The 24,175-nt window shown below is 41.9% G+C and overlaps 1 protein-coding gene across 11 annotated transcripts in view; it reads right to left on the reverse strand.

Annotated features, from left to right (window-relative positions):
* Positions 1–24,175, reverse strand: part of PTP4A3 (protein tyrosine phosphatase 4A3) — a 246,418-nt gene that overhangs the window by 125,371 nt on the left and 96,872 nt on the right. For 7 of the 11 annotated variants that reach the window (XM_016431909.2, XM_056823001.1, XM_056823003.1 and 4 more), the window contains one exon: positions 8,940–8,995. The exons of 1 other annotated variant lie outside the window; for it this stretch is intronic. The gene's annotated coding sequence lies outside the window, so the exon portion shown is untranslated. Of the gene's footprint in view, positions 1–8,939; positions 8,996–13,399; positions 13,615–14,099; positions 14,223–16,911; positions 16,935–24,175 lie in introns of those variants that run through there. 3 more of the 11 variants (XM_056822999.1, XM_056822997.1, XM_056822996.1) reach the window with 2 other exon arrangements.

Here is a 24,175-nt window from a genome sequence, read left to right on the forward strand (position 1 = left end):
ACCACCACACAGTTGGTAGTACAAGGATTACTATCCCCATTTTACAGCTGAGGAAATCGAGGCACAGGGCAACTAAGCAAATACGTAGTGGACAAGACAGAATTCCCTATTTCTATAAGGTGAAGCTGCTTTCAGTAGCCTCCTAGAAGTCAGAAGAGCCTCAGACCCTTATCTAAACAGAGATTCCCCTCTCCAGGGCTGGATTGAGAGCAACTTGGCTCTCATGTTCTAACTAAATCCTGGAGTGGCTTCACAGAAGAAAGAGAGAGATCTGGGCTCAGGCAGAGAGAAGACTGGCTGAACCAAACATTATCTCTGTGACCTTGGACAAATGACTTAATTACTCCATGTCTCAATTTTCTCCTCCAAAAAACAAGGGAATGCTATCAACTAGATCGATGGCTCTCAAAGTCTACTCTAGGGGACCCTGGATGTCCCTGAAGCACCTTCAAAGAGTCCACAAGGTCAAGACTATTTTCATAACAATAAGATACTTTAATTTCTAACATCACCTATTTTAATAGATAGAGCTCACATAAACAAAAGCTCTTTGGGGAAGAGGGTCCTCAATGATTTTAAAGAGCTTTAAAAAGGGGTTCTAAGATCAAAAAAGTTTTGAGAACCTTTGGCCCAAATGATCCCTAAGGTCATTGGGTATCTGACATTGTTTCTTTATGGTCTCCTACTAATTGAACCTTGAAATCTTCAAAATCTTTAGTTCTAAGAATCCTCTCAGTTCTGACATAATTTTTTTTGTTGTTGTTTTGACATCCTCACCTTCTATCTTTGGCTCAAAACTAAGTATCAGTTCCAAGACAGAAGAGTGGTAAAGGCTAGGGCAATTGGGGATAAGAATTGCCCAGTACCACACAGCTAGGAGTGTTTGGGGTCACATTTGAACCCAGGACCTGTCCTTTCCAAGCCTGGCTCTCTATCCATTGAGTCACCTAGCTGCCCTTGACATTATGCTTTAAGGTAGTGCTGTCAAAAGGACATAAGGATCCCTGTGTGAAATACTGACTTAGAAAACCTACATATTAACATTATCTAGGCTTTCTTGCAGTTTTACTTATTTTCTTAAATATTTCCCACTTATTTTGATCTGGTACTACAAGTGCATGATTTGCCACCTCCACTCTAATGCTCTGGCATTCTAGGTTGTTCAAAGCCTGATTCTATCACCTTCTAACAGCAGTACCTTCAGCATCTCTGGTGCTCAGGCTCCTCACCTGGAAAGGACATGAGTTAAAGGTTGGGAGAGGGAGTAGAACACAGAAGCTCTAAGGTCTTTTACAATCCTGAATCTATGATCCTGTGCTCTAGAGGAGAACGACCCTTCAGACTCTAGTACTCAATGTTCTGAAGTCCTATTTCCTTCTGCCTACCCAAGGAGAGTCCAATCACAATGCAACCTCCTCTAAGGAGGACTTAATCCCAAGTCCTTGGAGCTTTCCTCTGGAGCCCTCCAAACAGTTGGCAGAATTTACCCATGGCCCTCTGCCCAAAACTTCACATCCCACTTAAAATCTAGTGCCCAGAACTGGGCATGGTTTTCCAGGAAGAGCCTAAATAGCTATTAGGGGGGTGGATGGAGAGAAGGTCTTCTCCTCTGGAAGAGTGGAAAAAGGCATCAATTCTACTTTTGAACAAGTTCCAAAGATTAGAATACCAAGTTATTGAGGACCAGGGCCCAATTTCACTCCCTATTCTGAAGCAAAGACTTTCATCCAGTCACAGCTATCTAAAAAGCCACCAACTCAGCATAGGGCCCTGTAACACATTGAACCCAAATTCCTAGTACTGTTATTGTCCTAGTATTATTATAAAAACAGTTTGACCTTGAAGATCCTCCTGAAAGAGCCTAAGCTGAAGCTCTAAATCCAGGAATTTACGGTGTGAGACAAAACCCCAGCTATAGGCTAAGATAAGATGCCAGATATACACTATGAGTGTGCCCTAACCCAGGTCAGCATAAAGACCAGGTGAAGGCAAAGGTCTTCCACATTTTAGCAGAGGTCAGTTTCATATTTAGAAGCCAAGGGCAGAACTATATCCTCTAAGTCTGAGAGAGGAGCATCTTAATATGTGCTTCATAAATTCCTGCTGGATTAGAGCTAGATATAGAGACTATAGCATATTACCAAGGAAGAAATGTGCAAGAAGAGAAGTCGAAAAGATAATATAAGATAAATGACAGAAAAAGGAGGTGAGCTGTTCATTAAGAGGCAGAGTAGATAGATTCTTTTTTTCCCCATCATTACATGATTCTTGTCATCTCCCTCCCCTCTCCCAGTGTTGACAAGGATTATACATATATTACCATTCAAAACCCACTTCCATAGTCTTCATTTTTGTAATAATCTTTTAAAAACAAAACCCCAGATCATATACCCATATATACAAGTGATAAATCATGTTTTCCTCTGGATTTCTACTTCCACATTTCTTTCTCTAGAGGTGGATAGCATAGCATTCTTTCTCACAAATCTCTCAGAGTTGTTCCGGATCATTGCACTGCTTTTAGTAGCAAAGTCCATCACATTTGATCATCCCACAATGTTTCAGTTATTGTATATAATGTTCTCCAGGTCCTGCTTATTTTATTCCACATCAGTTCATGTAGGTATTTCTAGTTCTTATAGAAATCCATCGATTTATCCTTCCTTATAGCACAATAATACTCCATCACCATCATATGCCACAATTTGTCCAGCCATTCCCCAATCAAGGGACACCCCCTCATTTTCCAATTTTTTGCCATCACAAAAAGTGCAGCTATAAATATTTTTGTACAAACAGATCCTTTCCCATTTTTTTTTATCTCTTTGGGATACAAATGCAGTAGTACTATTGCTGGGTCAAAGGGCATGCCTTCTTTTAAATCCTTTGGGCATATTCGGAGTGGATAGATTCTTAAATGGAATCAAGAAGACCTGCTTTGGAATTCCATCTCTGACATTTCTGAAGTAGGTGACAATGGCAAAATCAATTGGCCTCTCTAGACTCAGTTCTCTCATCTGTAAAAGTTATAATAAATACTCATAGTGCCTAATAGCTCACAGGGTTGATTTGAAGATGAAAAGTGATAATCTGAGAAAAGATTTTTGTAAGTATAAATGCTGCATATTACATCTAGTCATATGACCAAGGCATCTGGGTAGCAACCTGGTACAGTGTAAAGGGGCTCTGAAAACAAAGGAATGCTTACTATCCATGTGACTTAAAGAGATGTATTAGATAGGTGGTTCTCAAACTTTTTGGCCTCAGAAACCCATTACACTCCTAAAAATTATTGTCTTAGGATCAAAATAAAGCAAACTAAGTAACAAAGTTCCAAGCATAATCAATTTATTGGTAAGTACAAATCAATCTATTTCAGATGAGGACCTTATCACAAAAAAAAAAAAACCAGAAAGATTGTGTTTATATAGATTATATCTTCCTTTATTTACTAAATGAGAAATTAAAATGTCCTAGCATTATTATCATAGTTTTGACATTGAAGACCCCCCTGAATGTCAAGGATCAACCATGGACCATTTTTAGAGAACTGTTAGACTGGATGATCTTTAATGTCTCTTCTAGCTCTAAATCTATGATCTTCTGAGATTACCATCTGCTCAAGACTTACATTGTTTCACCAGAAATAGCACCTTCCAAACTTGACCTCTAGAAACCATGCCCTAATCCATTTGGCTTCAGAACATCCCCAACCAGGGGTTAAACTGTCTTGATTGTTGAATGGGTGAGTATAAAATCAACTAACCAACTCTTTTGAGATGGCCCAAACCAAACTATGCATCACATCCCAATCAACCATCCACACTGGCCAACTTGTTATTTGCCCTACCACAGTATCTTCCCTTCATCCTTTCTAATTGCTGTTCTGGGTATAATAGTCATGGTTTCTGTAGAGGGGATGACAGCCAATTGCTCTATGGACCTGGTCCCAATTGCCTTGACTCCACACAAAATTCTGTATTATGTGTTTTCTTTTCCTATTAGATTGTAAGCTCCTTGAGGGCAAGGTCTTCTTTCCATTTGTAAGCTCATTCATTGTTTAGCCCATTGGCGACCAAGAGCAGAATGCAGAGTATAGTAAATTAAGCTCTGGGTCTGGAGTCAGAAAGGGATGAATTTAAATAAGCCCTCAGACTTATAGATTTATCCATCTGTAAAGCACAACCTCCCAGGGTTATTGCAAAGTTATTCAGTGGAATAATATTTGTAAAGCACTTAGCACAGTGCATGGCACATAGCAGATGTTTAAAAAATGCTTACTTCTTTCCTTCCTAGTGAGTATTCAGCAAATGCTTTGTTCATTCATTCATACAGATGTTGGTTGTTATTGCAATTACTACATAAAGGAATGGAAAACCAATGGGCAGTTCACGTACTCCAACTGTACCCACATAATGTCAAGCAAAAGAAGATCCCCAGCACAGGGGATGGATACCCTTAGAAGAATTTATAGGAAGATTTGGGCAGAAGTCAGCTAGTGTCAGAGTCTAGATTTGAACACATGAAGTTGCATCTTCCTGACTCCAGGTCAGCATTCTATCCACTGTGCCACCTGGCTTCCCATTAACATTTTTAAGCTTTGTAAAGGGCTTTATAAATATTTCAATTTATCCTCACAAGAACTCTGGAGGAATAGGTGCTATTCCCATTCCCATTTCACATGAGAAAATCGAGGCAGACAGAAAGACTGTATTACTTGCCCAGGGTTACAGAGCTAAGTATCTGAGGCAGGATTTGACTCCAAGTTCATCCCTCTAAATACTCTGCACCACCTAAATGCCCCAGAAAGACAACACAACTTCTTTGGACAAAGTCAATTCTCTCTGAGACTGTTTCCTCCTTTGCACCATGAGGGGTTGCATTAGCTGATCCCCAAGGTCCCTTCCAAACTCTGACATTCTCACAGGCTCAGAAGCTACTAAGAAAAGGAAGTTCTCTTAGAATATAGGATTTCAGAAGTCAGGGAATGAAGGTGAGAGACAGGTGGATGTGCCCACATATGCAACCAGTGAGAGGCAGAGCCAAAAGCAGAATGGAGGGCTCTGGACTCCCAGTTCAGTGTTCACTATTATACCACACTACCCAATGGAGAGAGATGTATTAATTTTATCGGCCTATTTCAAACTGCATCCCCACCCTAACTGCCTTAGTGTGTTGGCTTGCAGATCATCAAATTCTATCACTGGCAATTAGATGCTACATTGGATAGAAAATGCTGGATTTGCAGTCTGGAACATGCAAGTTCAAATCTTGCCTCAAGCATAGCTGTGTGACCCTGGACAAGTCACTAAACCTTTGCCTCCATTCCTTCACCTTACAAAATAGGAATGATAATAGCACTCCCCTCCCAGAGTTGTTGTGAGGTTCAAATGAGATATTTAAATGCTAGTAATAATAATAATAATAATAATCTACTGTTGTTGTTTTAAGGACAGGATTAAGGAAATTTAAAGTTTCAAAATCAGAAATTTCCACTCTTGAAGAGGCAGAAGGAAAAGCAAAGCTTTGAATGTAGAGTGATTAGACTTGAATGTAAAAATCCCAGTTCAGCTACATGCTAGCTATGTGCACTAGGGCTGGAGTCTGGTAGACTTGAGTCCAAATCCTTATTCAGATGCTTACTGTATGACTGAGCAAATCACTTAACCTCTGTCTGCCTCAGTTTCCTCAACTGTAAAATCAAGAGAATAATAGCAGCAACCTCCCAGTTTTGCTGTAAGGATCAAATGTGATGCTAACTGTAAAGTTCTGAACACAGTACCTGGCACATAGTAGGAGCTATGTAAATGTTACCTATTTTTACAACTAGTAAGACTGTGAGCAGGTCACAATTTCTTCTGTAGCCACACAGGTAAAATGAGGACACAGTGTTTTCAGCAGAGCAGCAGCAAATTGGTAGCTGAAATCTTTCAGCAGGAAGAAGAGAGAAGAGGTAGGTAATTAGATAAATGTAAATAACTGTAGCCTAGCCAGTAATTACAGTAATACTTGAAGAGGACAATTGAGGGCCGCTTCTGTTTATAGTTGGACCAGCCGGCAATCTGCTAGGTGCCAATCAAAGCCAGCTGAGCAAGCTAGTCCCCCAGCCCAAAATATGGCAGTAAAGCCTGCAGGAGTCACCATCAGCCAAGCACCCAGCAGGGCAATACAAAGCAGCAGTCAGTCAACAAGGGCTGGCTATTAGCACAAGGAGCAACAGCAGCAGAAGCCTGAGGTTTGTTCTTCCAGCTAATATGGGGGAAGAGGAATCTGGCCAATGTGGCCAGGGCCTGTGCAGAGTATAATTGTGTACTGGTCAGTGCCAATCAGCAGTTACGCCTGCCCAAGGTGGAAACCAGGCTCAATCCCAGGGCGGTAGTAAAAAACCCCAAGGAATGCCTTTCTGTTCTCAAGGAATCAGAGTGAAGAGCTCTTGGGATGAATACTAGTAGGGCTTCAAAGAGAAAACTAAGGAGGAAAAAATATCTGGAGGGGAAGAGAGTCCTCCTAAAGTGAGCACAGAAGGTGGGAGAGAGTGGAAGAATGTGGCCACTGAATGCCTGGGGATAGAAAAGGAAGAGAGAGAGTGAAAAAGAGGAGGGGAGAAGGGGGGGTGGAGGGGAGAAGGGAGTGGAGAGGAGGGAGAGAGAGAAGGAGAGGAAGGGAAAGAGGGAGAGAAAGAGAGAGAGAGAAAGGGAGGGAGAAAAGGAGAGAAGGGGAGAGGGGAAAAGGGATGGAGGGAGAGAGGGGGAGAGGGAGAGAGAGAGAGATAGAGGGGAGGGGGGGAGGATATAAATCTAAAGGTGCCACCAATAAATCAAAATGTAGCTATTAAGGTTCTACTACATGCCTATGATCCTTATTAAACAATCCATTTACCAATCCAGGCAGATTTCCTAGAGGAAAGGCTGAGGTTCTCTATGCTCTTCCCTGGAGCATGTAGAACCTGATATAAGCCTTGAAGGATGACTATGATGTGAAGAGGTTTGGGGAACTGACACTGGGAGAGGGCAGGAAGATAGTGTCAACAAAGGTTATGAAGCTGAGATTTAAGCCTAGCTTAGACAGGGAAAGAGAATAGGAAATGGCTTGCCACATGGAGTGAGGAGGGGAAACAGAGGAATAGGAATTATCAAAAAAGTCAGAATAATCAATATGTATGATAAATAATAATGTGGATTTCTCTTGCATTTTGAGGTTGATAAGGCATTTTCAATTCAACAATTTAATTCAGCCTGAAGTAGTTATTATGTGTTAGGCATTCAGTACAAAGACAAAATAAAAAATAATTCCTGCCCTAAAGGAGCTTATATTCCACTCCTCATAACACTGCTATAAGATAGATCATGATCAATCTTAGATTTAGAACTGGAAGGATGGCAGCTGCAGGGCTCAGTGAATAGAGAGCCAAGCCTTGAGACAGGAAGTCCTAGATTCAAATCTGGTCTCAGATACTTCCTAGCTATGTGACCCTGGGCAAGTCACTTGACCCCCATTGCCTAGCCCTTATCACTTTTCTGTCTTGGAACTAATTCACAGTATTGATTCTAAGACAAAAGGTAAGGGTTTAGAAAAAAGAAGGAGCAGAAGAATTGGAAGGGACCTTAAAGGTCAAGACAACAAGAATTCATTAAGCATCTACTATGTGCCAGGCACTGTGCTAAGCATGGGGGGACACAAAGAAATGGGAAATAAAACCAGGTCTTGCCCACTTGAGCTCACAAGCTAATGAGGGAGATAATATGAAAACAATGAAGACAAACTGCCCTGCGCAAGGAACAGCAAAGAGACCAGGATCGCTGGACTAAAGGCCATCAAATCTCACCCCTTCTCCTATAAGTGAGCAAACAGGGGTCCAAAAGCATCAAAGGACTTACTCCAGATCACAGAGATGATCCTGGCAGAGTCAAAATGTGAGTCCAGGCTACTGAATCTAAATCCATCATCAGCTCAAACTCATCACTCCAAGGCATCATCCTACCTTCCCAAAGGAAGTGCCATTGCTATCATTCCTATTTTATAGATGACAAAACTCTGGCTTACCCAGGCTAAGGGATTTATCCATGATCACAGGGTTTGTATCAGAGTGAGGATGTAAACTCAGAGCTTCCCTAAGTGTCTAGGGCTGACCTTCTCTCCCCTGGGCCATACCTGCCTTTTGCCATTTGACCCTGAACTCAAACAAAGGCCTTCCAAGTCTTTTAACTTCATCATAGTTCAATTCAATTCAACAAGCACTGGAGGCAAGACAAAAAGCAGTCATGGCCCAATAGAGAGAGGGTTAGCCCTAGAATCAAGAGGCTCTGAATTCCAGTCCTGACTGACACACTCTGGGAACCAGAGAAATTCACCAAAACTCTCAATACCCTGACAACTCTCTAGGATCCTAAATTACAGACCAACTGTCAGTCTATATCGACAAAGGGGGTTTCCCCAGTAAGAGTTCCCCAAACTAAGAAAATTGCAAATCTTGCCTCAAAATAATAATTTTCGAAGTGTCAGATACTGTGCTAGGTATGAAAATAAAAAGGCAATAGAGACAGTAGTACCTGCCCCCAGGGAGCTCACATTCTTCTGAGAAACAATATAAACATCATAGAGTAAAATGTAATACATAAGAACTGCAAGAGAGGGGGACACTCGATGGGGGGATAGGGTAAGGGGTGATCTGGAAAGGCATCCTGGAGAGTGATGTCTCCCAAGCCCCAAAGCACAAAGGTGTCTCTTGCCTCATGTTTATATGGAACATGGCAAGGACCTGAAGTTTGCCCAGAAAGCAAATCTTGATGGATTCCAGATGAATCTATCAGCTGGGCACCAATCTCCCATTACTCCAGGAAACTTCCACCTCCCAGCCAAGAGCACACCCAAGGGGGTTCGCCTTTACCCTCCTGCATTTATTCCCTGTTCAGTCTGGTTCCAGTTCCCTGACTACTCACCTCAGGGAAGCAAAGTGGGCTCAGATCTGCACCAAATAAGGTCCCCTCAGTCCAGCCTGGTTTGGGAGAAAAGAAAAACTCAAGTCAGACATCTCTCCAGACAGCTGGTGCTCCAGGCTCCACCCTGGGCCAGATAGTCAGACAGGGAATGGGAAAAGCTTGCCCAAGACCACACAACTAGTGACCGACATCGATGGAATATGAATCCAGGTCTGAGAAATTTACAGGCAAAGCCTTTCAGCCAGCAAAATCAAGGAGATTCAGCCTCTCCAAGATACAAAGATTCTAGGGAAAGGGGGAAGATGATGGAGAACAGTCACTGACTGAAGGGCCATATGCCCAGGCTTAAAAGAGCCATGCAGAGGATACCACTGGAAAACTAGGGGCTCATAGAGTCACAAAATCACAAAATGTGTCAGAGCTGGAAGGCACCTCGGCACACAGATAACATTAGAACTCAAAGAGACCTCAGCATGGGAAACACAGAATTATAGAGGTGGAAGGGGCCCTTGAATATAGAATCTGAAAAATAAGAAGAACCTTGGAACAAAAGGGTCACACAGAAAACCCAAAATAGATTAAAATATAATTGGGAATTGTTTCACAAAAAAAAAAAAAACTAGAACACAGATAATATTAACATGTGACTTCCTAAGTCAGTGGTCAGTAGGGATCTTTATGTATTGTTTAGTGAACCCTTTTCTATATGATTTTTTTAAACAATACTAAGTATCAATTCCAAGACAGAATAGTGTCAAGTGGCAATTGGGGTTAAGTGATTTGCCCAGGGTCACATAGCTAGGAAGTGTCTAAGACCAGATTTGAACCCTGATCCTCCTAATATTAAGCCTAGCACTCTAGCTGCTGTGCTACCTAGCTGCCCCTTCTATATGAATTTAAAATCGTTGCTGTTGAATCATTTTAGTTGTATCTGACTGTTTGTGACCCCATTTGGGGTTTTCTGGGCAAAAATACTAGAATAGTTTGCCATTTCCTTCTCCAGCCCATTTCATAGATGAGGAAACTGAGGCAAACAGGGTTAAGTGACTTACTTGCCTAGGGTCACACAGCTAGGAAGTGTCTGAGGCTGGATTTGAACTCAGGAAGAGAAGTCTTTCTGACTCTAAGCCCATATTCCATCCATCCCTTGCCCAAACAAAGCACAAGTAGTTGGTTAATAAGTGCTTGTTGATCTGACTGAGACCCAGGACAGGAATGTCAGTGACACTGGCCTCCTTGCTGTTCCTTGCACAAGACACGCATCTCCTTATTTACTTGATGTTTATTGGCTGTCCACAATGCCTGGAGGACCTCCCTGCTCATTTCTACTTCCTGGCTTCTTTCATGGTTGAGCCAAAGTCTTCTCTTCCACAAGAAACCTTTCCCAGATTCCCTTCATCTTAGTGCCGTCCCTCTGCTATCCTAAGTGTATCTCGTTTGTACAAGCGTGTATATTGTCTCCTAAACTAGACTGTGAGGTCTTTGAGAAAGGATTGCTTTTTCCCTTTCGTTGAAGCCCCAAAGCTTAGGACAAAGCCTGATGTATTGTAGACCCTTAATAAATGCTAGTTGACTGATTAGTTCCAGCATTTGTTAGGCACTGACCCTGTGCTAAGCCAAAAGAAAGGCAGTCTCTGCCCCCCAGAGAACTCATATTCTATAAGGGGAAAGGAAAGATAGCACACACAAAAAAAGAGCTGAAAAGGGGGAGGGGGCAAAGGGGAAGAGTCACTGGGAGAGGGCTTATAAGGAAGGCACTTTCTCAAATGGAGGTTACAGGCTGAAACTGAGCAAGTGGAAGAGGCAGTCTCAGGGGTAGAAGTATCTGGTGGGGAGGAGATTAGAAAAGTAATCCAAGCAAGGGGTAACTAGACAGTATAGTGGATGGAGCAAGAGAAGAGAGGACCCGGGTCTCTGACACTTCTGAGCTATGTGACCCTGAGCAAGTCACTTAACCCTCATTGCCTAGCCCTTGCTATACTTCTGTTTCAGAGTTGATACTAAGACAGAAGGTGACGGAAGGAGGGAGGAAGGGAGGGAAGGAAATCCAGAGATCTCTATGTTCTGAGGTCTCTTTAAGTGCCAAAAGTCTGTTTTATAATCAACTCTAATATTTTTTGAGTCTATCATATATTCTTGGAGCCAGAGAAGACCAAGGAGAACAATCAGCAGCTCCAAGAAATCTGAGGAAAAAAAGCTTCACATGGCAGGAAATTTTCAAATATAGGCTAGAGGATGACTTCCTGAAGATGTCAGAAAGAGGATGCTTTTTCAGGTCTGAATGGGACTCAGTGCCCTGTGAGGTTCCTTCCAGGACAAAGATCTTGTGACCACCAAACACTGTCACAAGACGACTGTAAGAGATATGGTCAAAGAAGACAAAGGCTGAAGGGATGGGGAGAGTGGGGTTGTGTTGGGGAGACAACCAGTAAACACTCATGCATAAGAAACCACTGGAATAAAAGAAACCTTGGCTAATAAATTAGAGGGGGGTGGGGAAGACTACTGCTTTAAAAATAATATCTACAGGGCAGCTGGATAGCACAATGGATAGAGCACTAGGCCTGAAGTTGAGAGGTCCTGGGTTCAAATCTAGCCACAGATACTTCCTAGATATGTGACTCTGAACAAGTTGCTTAATCCCAACTGCCTAGCCCTTACTATTCTTCCATCTTCAAATCAATATGTAGAAGAAGGTATGGGTTTAAAAAAAATTTTTTAATAAAAAATAAAAACAATATCTACCCCATGCTCACCCTCCTCAGGAGGATTTTCAATGATCACCTTCCTTTCCTAACTCATCTCACACACTCACTCACACACACACACACACACACACACACACACACAATCAGTTTCACACACACACACACACACACACACTCTCACTCACACACACACTCACAGTCACACACACCAGATTTCAGAGATAGCCTATGACTAAGCTTAATGAAAAAAAATAATAATAAATAAAAACCAGAAGTCCTGGCTATGAAATTCCCCAACAGAGAGTGGAAAACAGCCCTGGGCTGAGGAGAGGCAGAAGCCCCAGATCTGCCACCAACATGCTCTAAAACTGTCAAGTCACTCCCCTTTTGGGGCCTCCATAAAAATAAAATAAAATAAAAAGGCTTTGGGTTACAGTCTCAGAGCTAAAAAGAACTTCAGAGGTCATTTGTTCAATCTATCCAAGAACAAGAATGTTCTCTACAATATCCTCAATAAGTGATCTGATCCAGCCTCTACTTGGGAACTTCTGGTGACAAGAAACTCACTACCTGACAAAATAATCCATTTCCACTCTTCATTCTAATTGTTAGGAAACTCCACCTTCAATTGAGTTCCAATCTGTGTAAGTTGGAATTTGTAATTTCTACCTACTATTAGTATTCCGGTAGGGGGCAAGTAAAGTAGCCCATTCCAATTTTCAGTAGCTATAATTACCTATTAGATAACAATAATAATACAATAACAACATATTTCTATTACATCTTAACAGTATATAACAATGCCCTATTAGGGAGTTCAGGCAGGGATCTCTATACCCATTTTACAGATTCTGAGTACACTGAAACAGAGGTTAAGCAACTTGCTGAAGTTCACTAGAGCTGAAGTTCACACAAGAGCTAATAAGTGATGAAGAGGGAGATGAGACCAGAGGTTTTCTGACTCCCTATCTAATGTTATTATTCTTTGTCCCACCCCTTACTAAAAAGACCTTGTGGGTTTTTTCTTTTGTAAAAGAGAATGTAGAACATAATGTATAAGAAAATGTGTAATATAATGAAAGTGTCCAGAAATATTTGGACTCCTCTTTCCCATATCACAGGATTCATGTGATGATAGATTTGGAAGGGACTTTAGAGATCCTCTAATCCAACTCCTTCCTTTGACAGATGAGGAAACTGAGGCATGAGAAGGTAATAACTGAGTCACAAAAGTCACAAAAAAGAGTGATCATCAGAGGGAGGGTTGCTCTAGGGAAATAAATTTGGAAAACAAAGTATTCTATCAATGTGAGTTACTTTTGCTGTTTACGAAAGCTATCAGGTATATTTGAGGAATTCTGGATAATGGGATATATGAGGCTCCCAAAGCCTCTACCTCCTGAAAGGCTCAAAGTTACACACCCTGCCTGTGAATTCAAGGTTAAATACATGGGTCACATCTGTCTGTTCAACCCCAAGAAGTTTGGAGTCACCAATACAGGAAGAGCACCAGGCAAAAGATGACACTCACCTTGGGAAGACCTCTGGGCAAATGTTAGCTGTTGTCATTATTAATAGAGAACCAGGAAATCCCAAAATCTCAAAGCTGGAAGGGGCCATAACGGTCATCTAGTCCAACCCATATCCAAACAAGAATTTCTTTTATAACATCTCTAACTAGTAAGCATCCAACCCTTCTTGAAGGCTTCCAGTGAAAGCATGACACTTTTCCTTTTCTTTTTAAATTCTTACCTTCCATCTTAGAATCAATACTAAATATTGGTCCCAAGGCAGATGAGCAATAAGGGCTTGGAAACCAGTGTTGAGTGATTTGCCCAGGGTCACACAGCTAGGAAGTATCTGAATCCAGGACCTCTCATCTCTGGGTCTGGTTCTCAGTCCACTGAGCCACCTTGCTGCCCCAGCATACTACTTTCTAAGGCATCCCATGCCACTTGAGGACACCTCTGAAAAAAAGGAAGTTTTTCTTTAGATCAGCTTAAACCTATGTTGCTTCAATTCTTCCATGCTCCCTCTCCTGAGAGAGAGAGAGAAAGAGAGAGAGAGACAGAGACAGACAGAGACAGACAGGGACAGACAGAGAGACAGTTACACAGAACCCAGGAGACCTAGACAAAACCATCATCCAGGTGACTGAATGTGGGGCTTGAGGGGAAGGGGAAGGAGAGGGGAAGAAACTGGGTGGAGCTCCCAGATGCTCCAGGGGAAAATCTCCAGGTGCCTGACTCCCAAAATAGATCTGAATCGGCTTTAGTGAAGGGCATGGCCCTCTGGCCCCCCTCAGAGATGGGAGTCATGATGAGGCAGCATTTCAACACAGGCGAGCCCAGGCAGGAGTTTCAGTGGCTCAGCCCACCCACCCCTCCCCAGGGGATGAGGGGGAGACATGCTCCAATCTGCACAGACTTCCAGACTCAGAAATCAGACGCACCTGGGACAGTGAAGAGACCAGAAGAGAGACTGTAGCATCAATTCTCCTCTCTCCTCTTCCTTCAACCAACAACAAATCTTTATCAGTCAGCTACTCTGTGCCAGGCACCAATAGGTCCAGAAAGACAAAGAAAAAGGCAAGTCTTGGTTTTTGAGAAGTTTATAGTCTACCAGGGAACCAATATCTGCCCCTATAAGTGTATTCAAAATATATTCTAGGTAACTTGGCAGGGGGAGGCAGGGGGGAGGCACCAACAGATGGAGCTTCATGTAGGAGGTAGTGTTTAAACTGAGCTTTGAAGGAAAATCACTTTCCCAATAGGTTAAGGTGAGGAAGGTGCAGATTCTAGAAATGGGGGGGGGGGGGGTCCTAAAAGGCACACATAGATGGCAGATAAAGAACCAAGGATAAGGATCAACAATAAGGCCAGTCTGACTCTACCCAAAAAGACACATGAAGGGAAATTATAGATATTCAGAAATAAGGTGGGAAAAGCAGATTAGAGCCAGGCTGAAAAGGGCTTTAAATATCAGGAGTTTGTATTTGATATTAGAGGTAACAGGGAGCCACCAGAGTTTACTGAACAGGGAAGCAACATGGTCAGATCGATGCTTCCTTTTTTTTTTTTAAACCCTTACTTTATGTCAGCAGCAACTCCAAGACAGAAGGACAAGAGCTAGGCAAACAGAGTTAAACAACTTGCCCAGGTTCACCCAGCTAGGAAGTGTCTGAGGCCAGATTTGAACCCAGAAACTCCTGACCCAGGCTTGGCTCTCTATCTACTGCACCACATGTCGCTGCCCCCAGAATATGTCTCTGGGGAAGTTATGTGGAGGATGAATTGAAGAGCAAAGACCAGAAGCCTTTCCTGTTGATTCTAGCCCACTGGAGTCTCCCTCTGAAACTCTCCTGGCCTTCGCCATCTGTTCCACCCTTTGAATGTGTCTGATATAACAACAGAACATCAGGGCCAAAAGGAACCTTAGAACAGAGAATGTTGGAATACAGAATGCCAAGGCTGAAAGGGACCTTGGAACACAGAATGCTAGGGCTGGATGAGGGCTAGCTAGGCTAACATCCTCACTTTACAGAGATTTATTGGGGCCCAGAGAAATTAAGGGGCAGACCCAAAGTCACAGAATGAGTCAGGAGCATCACTGAAATTGGAACCCAGGCATCCTGTTTCCCAGCTCCATAGAGATTTGCACTGCAGGAATCCCCATAAAATGGCAGGTATTGTTGTTCCTCACCTTCCTACACATATGAATTTTGTCTCTTTGGTAAAATTGGAAGCTCTAAAAAGGCAGTTTTCTCCACATGCTCTCTATCTCCATACTCCCAGGGCCTGTTACAGGCTACTAGCTACTTAACAAATGCATGTTGAATTTAATGGGATTATAAACTCCTTGTGTGTGTAGGAGGTGTCTCTTCTCCTGTTTTCCCAAAAGCAATGAGCACATGTCTGGGTACACACAGGTAGGTACTCAGGAAAACAGCTATCAACTGGCTGGGGCAGTATCGGTTTCCTAGAGACAAGGGACCTTGATTCAAATTAAGAAACCCTACACTCTGGGGGCAGTAAATGACTCAGTGGATTGAGAGCCAGGCCTAAAGACAGGAGGTCCTGGGTTCAAATGTGGCCTCAGAAAATTCCTACCTGTGTGACTGATCAAGTCATTTAACCCCCTTACCATTCTTCTACCTTGAAACCAAAACAGACTATTGATTCTAAGAGAGAGACAGGGAGACAGAGAGAAACTCCTCACTGAGGTTTTTGGTATTTTCTTAAGGGAAGAGAAGAGAAGGAAGGCTGGTCAGACCCATGATGTCAGTGACTCTATCTCCCTATAGGGAATATCCCTCTACCAATGTAGATAAGCAATTTAGAATCTTATTCTGGGGACACAAAGAGAACAAATTAAGGATAAATTAAAACTAGAGTACTATATCAGAATGTGTCAAAGGCAGGACATGAAACCCTTGTCTCCCTAATTCTGAGGTCTCTCACCATAGAATTATATGGATGGAGGAGAAGGCAATGCTATGTAAACCATAAAGCAGTGTAGTGTAGTAAGACTTGGGAATCAGGAGACCTGTGTTCAAATACTGTCTCTGGCACTTAACTGGCTTTGAAAACTTGCTACATCATCTCTCTGTAACACTCAAGCTCCTCATCAATGGGTAAAATGATGAGGATAATAACTGTAGCACTTAACTCATTGGGCTGTGAGGCAAGTTCAAGTTCAAATTAATCAATAAGTATATAAGTGCCTACTTACCTGGTACTTTGTATCTCCAGATGCTGGAGATATGAAGACAAAAATGAAACAGTCCCTGCCCTCAAGGAGCTTACATCATGTCACCCTTAAATGTTTTAGAAATGTGAATTGCTTTATATAAAGGTAAGTCATTATTACTAATTGGTGAATTTATTCAGAGCCTTAGGGCTTTGTGCCCTGGGATAGATACTCTAAAAGAGGCTAACACAGAACCCACAGACCTCAGGCTAGTTAGCCACCAAATTTCCTCCAAGATGAAAATCAATCTTTTACGTTTTCTTCCACAAAGAAAGCTTCCTCCATAATGAAAGTCCCCCCTTAATGAGTCCTAGTGGGACTGCTAGGACAGCATCTTCTTGGGCAGAGGGAGGGAGCTGGAATGGATACTGCCACCAAACTGGGTAGAGATAGTCCCCCACAGGTCTACATACATTAAACTTACTTTCAACAAATATTTACTGATTACTCCCAACGGCCCATTCCTATATTTCAACACTATAAATTATGTAGAGAAGGACAGAGCTGTCTCTCACCTGCAGGAGAGTCAAGATGAAGGCACGAAGGATACCTAGAAAATTCAAAACCCCCTTCCAGCTATTTCTACTTTCATCCTACTGTGAGTCCTTATTATCTATCTGAGCTACTCCATAATAAACTCAAGAAAGTCTTCCTGCTGCCACCCACTCCCCTCAAATTCATCTTTCTCACTGTTGCCCAAATATCTAGTCATGTGACTCCTCTTTGTTCCAAAATTTTAACTCGCCACTTATCAAGTAGAGTGTGAATTCCTTTGCCTGGCATTTAAGGGTTGTCATGTTCCAGTACCACCCAATCTTTCCAATCCTGCTTCATCTTACCCCACCCACCCACCCAAGCACTCTCCACTCACAGAGAACTAGAGGACTAAAAATAATAACTCTAACACTTCTATGGCATTTTAAGGTTTGCAAATCACCTTCCATATATTATCTCATCTGATCCTATTCCCCAGCATACCCAGCAATCTCTTGCCTCTCTGATGTTACTGCACCTGGAATGTCATCCACCTGCCCCTTCTTCATCTATAGAATTCTCACCCATTCTTTTAGAGCTGAACACAATGACCACTTCTTCCATGAAGCCTCTCTTAACCCTGCTAGTCAGTAATGACGTCACAAAGCACTTTGTCAACGCTTCTGTAATAGCCCTATCATTTATTCTTATTCTGATTGGTTTCACTTTGGTTTATTTTACTTTGAGGCTGAGTATCCCTATTGTTCCCAGGCTAAAATATGCAGCTACTTCCTCACAAACTCACATCCACTGTTGATCAGCACCAAATTCAAGATACAGTTTAACTCCTTCTATTTCTGATCTGCACTGGTTTGCCCCTCCCTGAATAGACTGGTGGCTCCTACTCCTGTGGGTTCACCATCTTGGGGTCTGATCTATGTGGATACCTGATTGGCTGGAGTCCTCCTGCAGTTGCAAACTCCTGATCCTCTGACCTCAGTCTCCCTGGTAGCAAGACTACAGACATGCTCCATCACACCTCACCCCTACCATGTATTCATTTATATTATAGTTACCTCTATGGCAGCCAAATGCCTCTATTAGATGGTGAGCTCTAAGAGGATGAGAACCCAGTTTTGTCCAAATTGTGCATCTCTGTCCCAAGTGGCTATCATAGTATTATGCATGCATAGTTGGCACTAAATAAATGTTTGCTGAATTAACCCCATTTTAAGGATGAGAATATTAAAAGAAATCTAGTTGCTTGAACACTTGTAACAGAACTGGTAAGCAGAATTCAGTTCATTCCAGGTGCCCTTTCTCCCATACCACCCTGCTCCTCATAATTATAATTCCTAACATTCCCAGGGAGCTTTCATGTGTTGACTGGTTTGACCCAGACAGTATCCCAGCAAAGCTATGAAGGGCAAGGATTGTTTTCCTCACTTTTGGACAGAGAATCAAGGCATGGAAATTAAAAGGTAAGTATAGAACAAAGTTCTCATTGGGAAAAGACTATTGGAATGCAGATGTGAGAGAAACAAATATCAGCTATAGAAAGGCTTCCTGGAAGAGATGGGAGATTTATTGGGAGTGGGCAAGTCAAGTCAGCCTTTATGAAGGCAATTTCCTTGTGCCAGGCACTGTACTAGGCACTGGAGAAACAAGAAAGACAAAAATACTGTCTGCCCACAAGGAGCTCACAGTCTAATAAGGGTAACAATAAGCCAACAACTATGTACAATCAACATCTGATCAACTGGTGAGAATCTCAGAAGACAATGAAGATGAACAATCAAGAGATGGAGTGTCAGATACATGGAACAGCAAGGAAGCCAATGGCACTGGAACACAGAATACACGAAAAAGAGGAAGGTGTAAGAGGACTGGAAAGAGTGATGAATTTGGAATCAGAGGACATGGATTCAAATCCTGACTCTGTGTAACCTTGGACATGTCACTTCAGTCTCAAATTTCTCATCTGCAAAATACAGGCATGTGCCACCACACGTAGCCAGTAATTCTTCAAGCCTCATGACTTTCCCTGTGGAATCTTGGTCCATGGGCCTCTATCCACTCCTTTTCTTAAACCCTTCAAAAACCTGTTCACCCAAGGTCTAGGGTATATGTTAAGATTATGCTTAAGTTGGAGGGCAGGTTGATGGCTCAGTGGATTGAGAGCCAGGCTCAGAGATGGAAAATCCTAGGTTCAAATCTGGCCTCAGACACTTCCCAGCTGTGTGACCCTGGGAAAGTCATTTGACCCCCATTGCCTAGCCCTTACCACTCTTCTGCTTTAGAACCAATACACAGTATTGATCCTAAGATGTAAAGTAAGAGTTCTAAAAATAAAAAAAGATTAATGTTTAATTTAAGGGCAGCTGGGTAGCACAATGGATAAAGCATCAGAACTGAAATCAGGAAGACCTAGGTTCAAATTATAAGTAGCTATGTGACCCTGGGCAAGTCACTTAAACCTGATTGCCTTGCCCTTGCCACTCTTCTATCTTAGAGCTGAAACTAAAACAGAAGGAAAGGGTTTAGAGGGGGTAGAAAAATTAACACTAATTTTCTACACCTCCTCAATCTCAAAAAGATGGCATGGTTAATCCCCTAACTCCTCCATGGGGCCATCATTCCGAAACTAGTTCCACTACATTGGCCAGAATAAAATCCTACAAAAAATGCAGGCTGGCTATCCTCTGAGAACCTTGTATATATCCTGATTCCCTGAAATAAGGCAGACTTTTTTTTCCAAGACATGGGTCTCATTCCACCACCTCTGGGATAACTATGAAATCAAATTTGCCTTGGGGTCCCAGGTTCAAGGGTTCAACATTTAAAGGTCCCTTCCAGCTCGGACATTCTATGTCCTTAAATCTTTTCTTCGTGAACTTGATAGAAGACTGGTAAAAATGGAGGAGAGCCAAAAACCAATAATAACAGCAGTTCACATTGCCATAGCACTTTGCTCACAACAACTCCACAACATCAAGAGTCACATTTTATCACTTTTTTGAAATGAGAAAATGGATACTTGGTGAAGTTCATGGTTTTCTCATGGTTAAAAAGAAAAGATGTAGAAGTCCAACCCAGAACTCCTAAATCCTAGCTCAACACTCACAGCACTATACCAAGTCAGAAATAAATATTGATTATTAAAAATTATAACTACATGTAATCTGGGAAAACATAACTTAAAAAAAAAAAGAAGGAAGTGGTGGATTTGGGCTACTGAGAAGGCTTTCTGGAAAGGAAGCAGACCTTGACCTAGGTCTTGAAGATGCCCAGGATTCAGAGAAAAGAAGACGTAGGGAAAAGAGAAGGCACCAGAGGTTTGGGAGTGGCATGGCTGCAATAGCAGGTCATTCTTCTGCTCAGGATAGAGAAATGAAAAGGGGTGCATATGCCCAGAGTAGGAGGTCCTCAGTTCAACACACCTAGGAAGACATGGTTACTAAAGGGAGAAATCTAAAAGGAAATGGAAAGGGTTACTTGGAGTTTACCAAGAACTTTGCTCACAATAGCCATGGAAGGAAGGTAAGTATAAGTATTATCACTCCCATTTTACATATGAGAAAAACAAGGCTAAATAACTTGTCCAAAGTCAGGTAATTATTAAATGTCAGTGTTGGGATTCAATCCCAGGTCTCCTAACTCCTGGTCCAAGTCTATTTCCAAATCCAAGAATACTTCATCCATCTTCCCAATTCTGCCTAAGGGCTTAAACACCAGGTGAGGGCTGGCCACATCAAGGGCAGAGCTCAAAAGTCAAAGCGTTCCCAAAGCAGAGCCTCATTAAAGAGAAGCATGAGGGTACATGGGGTCTGCAATTAGCCTGGAGCAGCAAGGAGTCATTGTTCTGGCCCCAACTGGCCCCAACTGCCTAGTCCTTTGAAGAGTGATGAGAACTAAAATCAAAGAGAATCTGAGGTCAGGGCTGGAAAAGACTTTAGGATTCATGTAACCCAGAGGTTCTTAACCTTTTTTGATCTCAGGATCCTTATGTCTATCTAGAGAATCCTATGGACAACCTTAACATGATATTTTTTTTTAATTTCATAAATGCAGCAAATGATCAATTTCTGTTACAAGTTAGGGGAAATAAGGAGACCAAGTTTTGAGGGACCCTCCCCCCAAATCTCTGCATGGTCCCAGGTTAAGACCCCCTCCCCATCAAGTATAACCTCCTCATTGGACAGAAGTGGAAACCAAGGCCAAGGGAGAAGAATGAATTTGCCCAATATGGCACAGGAAGAGGGAGGCAGAGAAGAATCTAGGTCTTCAGAAGTCCAGAATAGGATTCTTTCTACTGCACCCACCAGCAATTTACAATGCTGATTTCAAAAGTTCCAAGGATCCATGATTTCACTAGTATAATTACTTCTCTGAGCAGCATAGATCTCAGCCCTTCTACACCTCATTTCATGTCTTCTTGTCTAGCCAATGATGCTACAAATGATGCTAGGCTGACCTTTAGAGGACAGAAACAGCCTGTCACAGACTTTCTTTCCAACTTCTATTACCTGAAAAAGCTTCCCTCCAATGGCATGGCCTTTAAGAGCCCAAGAGCCACAAAAATGCTGAGGGAAGATTTTAATAGAATCTGAAAAGGGCAAAGAAAAGTGGGATACCAAAGAGCTTCACTGCCTTGATGTTCCTTCTCACTAGGGATGATTGAGTGAGTGAGTGGTTTGGGGCTATCATATAATTCAATCCAATAAAACATTTACTGAGTACTTATGCACAATGCATTAGGGGAAAATATAAAAAATCTGTCATCCCTCAAAAGCATATGGAATTTTCCATCGACCATGTAACCAATCTCTAATAGGTAAAAACACTTAACGCACTGCCTAGCAAACAATTTTATTGCCCAACAAAAATATTTATTCCCTTCCCCTGATCCATCCTCTCCATGCTGCTAGTCTCTCTAACATACTGCTTTGGCTGTGGCCACCTCCCACTCAAACATGGCTCCAAACAAATAATCACGTCAAATAAGACCTGCCAGCTTGGCATTTTTTTAAAACCTTTACCTGCTTTCTTAGAATCAATACTGTGTATTGGTTCCAAGGTAGAAGAGTGATAAGGGCTAGGCAATGGGGGGGAGGGGGGTTAAGTGATTTGCCCAGGGTCACACAGTTAGGAAGTATCTGAGGGCAAATTTGAACCCAGACCTCCAGTCTCTAGGTCCACCTCTAAATTTACTGAGCCACCTAGCTGCTCTCCTGCTCAACTTCTGAAGGCACCTGGAACTAAGGGACACAACTTTTTCTTTTCTGCAACTAACATGTATATAGCACTACTTTAATGTTTGCAAAATGTTTTGACCTATCTCATTTTATCCTCATAAGAAGGCTCAGAGAAAGGTCTTATTATTATCTCCATTTTACAGATGAAGAAACTGAGACTAATAGAGGTTAAGTGATTTGCTCAGAATATACAGCTAAGAAATATCAAAGCAGAACTCAAATTCTTGTCTTCCCTGGTAGAAGGTCTAGTATTCTACCAACTGAACCATATAGCTACCTTAACTGGCCACTCTCCTCACTCTCTCTGAGCTCATTCCCAAATTCCTGTTTCCTATCACGACTTCTTTCATCAAGTCCTGATGATCTTCCTTAGCTAAAATCATTGAATCTCAAAGTCAAGAAGGACTTTAATAATAACACTTAACTCTTCCTCAAAGCATAAATTCTTTGTCCAACAGCCTAGATGATGGGTTATGCTAGCCCTTGCTTCAACACCTCAAGAAAAGGGGAACTCACTGCATTCAAAGCACCACATTTTGGGACAACTATCATTAACAGAATCAATCAATTGACAAGCATTTATTATGCACTTAAGAAAGGTTCTTCCTCATAATGAACTGAAATCCATCTTCCTGGAAATTCTCCCTAGTGATCCTGGTTCTGCCTCCTGGGGTCACACAGAACAAACTTCCTTCAATGGTAATCCCCCAGATCTCTCAGGCTGGCAATATTAGTATTTAGATATAATTGTTTTCTTTTGTGATTCTATAATAATTTATTTTCACATTTAAAAACATTCTGATAAAGGATCCAAAGGCTTTGCCAGACTTCCAAAAGGGTCTGCAACACACACACACAAAAAAAGGTTAAGAACTCCTGATTTAGAAGTTTGGATCTAAAGTTGCCTCTTTCACAGGACTGGGTAGAGGGCAGCTACTGAAAGCCATGATGACAGATGCATAATGTGATTTGGGGTACCATGACCCAGAAGTTCAATTTTTTAAGGCATTGTCACTCCAGAGGTAGTCCCTACCCCCAGGGAGAGATCTGATTATGTTGAAGAAAATCAGTCTTGGCCCAGACCGGAGAAGCTGTGTCTAAAATAGCCTCAACTCCCTTCAAGACCAATTTGCCTCCAATGAGGGCCAGCACGTAGCCCTTCCCAAGGCAGCCAGTGGTGCCAAGCCAGAACAGCAGAAAGCCAAGGTTATTTTTATATACCCTGGCACTAAGAGGTCTGAAATACGGGACCTTGAGATTTTCAAGATCTCTCCCTTCTCCCATACCCATTACCCAAAATGGTTCCTATAGTGAGAACTACCTGAAAAATTCTAGGCAAGCAGGCTACAAAGCTGGAAATTCTATCAAAGCCCAGGTCTGGCTATGCTCATTTAAAAGTCAACAAAGATGTGTTGTATGAAATGAAGAGTACTAGATCTCTCAGTCAGGAGATCAAAGATCAAATCTCAGTTCTCCCACTAAATTGAAGTATGATCCTCAGTTTTCTCTTTTGTAAAAAGGGTAAACAGTTCCAATTCTGTCTCACAAGGCTATTCTGAAGGTCCAATAAAAGTACTCAGAAAATGATAATGGTCCAAACAAAACCTATGGATCTGTTTAGAATTACTGGGAATCTAGGATACCAGGCAATATCATTCCTGGGTCAATGAAAAATAATTTAGCATGGAAGTAACATGAAATGAAGGGGAAAGGAAGAAACAAAAGTTTGGCTTATTTATGAGAATCATTTTTTCCCTTTCATTCAACAAAACTGATTAAGCATTTACTATACTTTATGGCTCCAGTGGTAGTTAATGTCTGTTTTGACAAGTAATTAAAATGACTTTGCTTTTAGTTCAGGTAAACTCAAAATGCCTACTCCCCTATCAATCCAAATTGGTAAAATCTATGATGTATAGTCAAAAGCTCAGAGATTCTTTTTTTCCCAAAAAAGATTCTTCTAAGCATATTAGTACCCTTCTAAAATATACAAAATGTCAGTTGGAAGGAACTTTAGAACACAAAAGACAAAGTCAGTGCTAGAAGGAAC

The sequence above is a fragment of the Monodelphis domestica genome, chromosome 3 (genome assembly GCF_027887165.1).
Source record: "Monodelphis domestica isolate mMonDom1 chromosome 3, mMonDom1.pri, whole genome shotgun sequence".
Lineage (NCBI taxonomy): Eukaryota > Metazoa > Chordata > Mammalia > Didelphimorphia > Didelphidae > Monodelphis > Monodelphis domestica.